General features: G+C 31.2%; 1 protein-coding gene across 1 annotated transcript in view; it reads left to right on the forward strand.

Moving 5' to 3' along the window:
* LOC137658551 (uncharacterized) overlaps positions 1–2,500 on the forward strand; it is a 280,499-nt gene that overhangs the window by 224,566 nt on the left and 53,433 nt on the right. The gene's annotated exons all lie outside the window — the stretch shown is intronic.

The following is a 2,500-nucleotide window of genomic DNA, read 5'->3' on the forward strand; positions in this document are numbered from 1 at the left end:
TTTTTAGGCAAATTTGTAACAGTGTATGTCTAAAATATATTGTAAGCAGTCTTGCATCTTAACGGATATTTTTAAATGATTTCCCCGTTTCAATTTAATCCTCTAACAATCTGAAAGAAAAAAAAATAAAGAGCTTGATAGTACTCCTCTTTCATTGTTCTTCATTATTTATTTACTTTACGCCAAATGCCTGTGACAACATTAAAAGGTCAGCCGACACTGAAACGAATTTATGTTGGACAACTAAATGTTGATGAATTTCACTGATGTTTTCGTTAAATAATCAAGTCCTTCATCACATATTAAAGTTCCCAGTCTGAGTCTCGGAGAGCTGAAATTATTTCTCTTGGGAAATGTATGAACGTGAAATATATATTTTCCGTCCCCCAGTTTATTTCTATTTTTTTTTTAGTTTCCCGTTATTATTGTTGTTGTTATTTATGCTTTTAATAACTGGTTGTTTTCACTTTGTAATCTTTTTTTCTTATATTTTTTACAATTTTATTCCTAGTGTTTTATCTTTGAATGTATCAGTAATTTTGCTCATGCCAAAAAAAAATTTTGACGTGAAAATATTTTTTTTTTTTTTTTTAGTATTTCCAATTTATCTATGATGTTATAAATACGAGAAACGTACATAGTATAAACACATTTACACCTAAAAATAATTTCTCTCTGCGTACAGAAATCAAGAAGTACTTTTCTATGCACACAGAAATAAAGTATTTTTCTCTGCGTACAGAAATCAAAAAGTATTTTTCTCTGCGTAAAGAAATCAAAAAGTATTTTTCACTGTGTCCAGAAATCAAAAAGTATTTTTCTCTGCGTACAAAAATCAAAAAGTATTTTTCTCTGCATGCAGAAATCAAAAAGTATTTTTCTCTGCATACAGAAATTAAAAAGTATTTTTCTCCGTACAGAAATAAAAAAGTATTTTTCTCTACGTACAGAAATCAAAAAGTATTTTCCTCTGCGTACAGAAATCAAAAAGTATTTTCCTCTGCGTACAGAAATCAATAAGTATTTTTCTCAGAAATCAAAAATTATTTTTCTCTGCATGCATAGCATACAGAAATCAAAACGTATTTTTCTTTGCGTACAGAAATCAAAAAGTATTTTTCTTTGCGTACAGAAATCAAAAAGTATTTTTCTTTGCGTACAGAAATCAAAATGTATTTTTCTTTGCGTACAGAAATAAAAAAGTATTTTTCTTTGCGTACAAAAATATAAAAGTATTTTTCTCTGCGTATAGATATAAAAAAGTATTTTTCTCTGCATACAAAAATATTAAAGTATTTTTCTCTGCGTATAGATATCAAAAAGTATTTTTCTTTGCGTACAAAAATATAAAAAAGCATTTTTCTCTGCGTATAGATATCAAAAACTATTTTTCTCTACGTACAAAAATATAAAAGTATTTTTTCTCTGCTTATAGAAATCAAAAAGTATTTTTCTCTGCATACAGAAATCCTACATCTGTAAACTTCTGTTGGTATGGATTTTATGCAATGGAGTCATTTTGTATGCATGAGTTCCTCGTAGACATATGCATATCAGAATATAGGTTTGTACCTCTATACTCTTTACTCTATTACCAGTCGGATACAGTGAAACTTTGGTATTCTATGTCGGGAAATTACAATAGGTAATTCACCTTTTTCATTTAGAGGCAAATGAATTTTGTTCATCAGGTTTTTGTTTTGTTTATTCCATAATATTTTTTTTAGTATTTTCTTCATTTCCAGACGTGTCACCGCAATGCATATACTTTTTTCTTTTGTGAATTTTAGATATAGTATCTTTCAAACTCTGATAACCTGACGTTAAAAAAAAAAGGTCAAACTTTATCACTAATAGCATTTATATGCTGTTTCCCCATAATAAAAGGAGGCTCCAGATTTAAACCAACGATAACAGTTCTATTCATACTTTTAACTGATTTTTTTTTTCTTTAATTCTCCTGCAAATGAGACGCAATTGCTTCATCCAGAGATACAAAATACTCATCATCAACACGTCTATTCCCCCCAGGCATACTGCAGACACTCGCCCTCGTAACTTGCTCACACTCGTGCCCTTCCGGGTTATTAACCATACCAGCAATACCTTTTTCATATCCTTAATCAGTGCCATATCAAAATAACCTCAGCGCTTTCTAGCTATTCTTAATAGCAGTGACTGGGTGCAGCCCCTCATCTTTAACTTGCTCCGCCCACAAGCATCGTGATTGGCAGCCACTCAAATGTCTTTGCTCCACCGTGGCTCGCAAGTAAACATTTATTTCATTGCTCCTCTATTCTGGCAAGAGGTACGAGGTTATGCAGACCATGCCAATCGCTTGGGTCACTAGTTAACTATAATATTTTTTTGCCTTCGCTTCGTTGCGGCGAAGGTTATGTTCTGTGTTTTATGTCTTTTGTGTGTTTGTGATTCTCATAACATAAAAATTATTTGAACAAATCTCATGAAATTTGGTAGGATGATAGGCCATGATCCAATG

This window comes from Palaemon carinicauda, chromosome 19 (genome assembly GCF_036898095.1).
Source record: "Palaemon carinicauda isolate YSFRI2023 chromosome 19, ASM3689809v2, whole genome shotgun sequence".
NCBI classification, from domain to species: domain Eukaryota; kingdom Metazoa; phylum Arthropoda; class Malacostraca; order Decapoda; family Palaemonidae; genus Palaemon; species Palaemon carinicauda.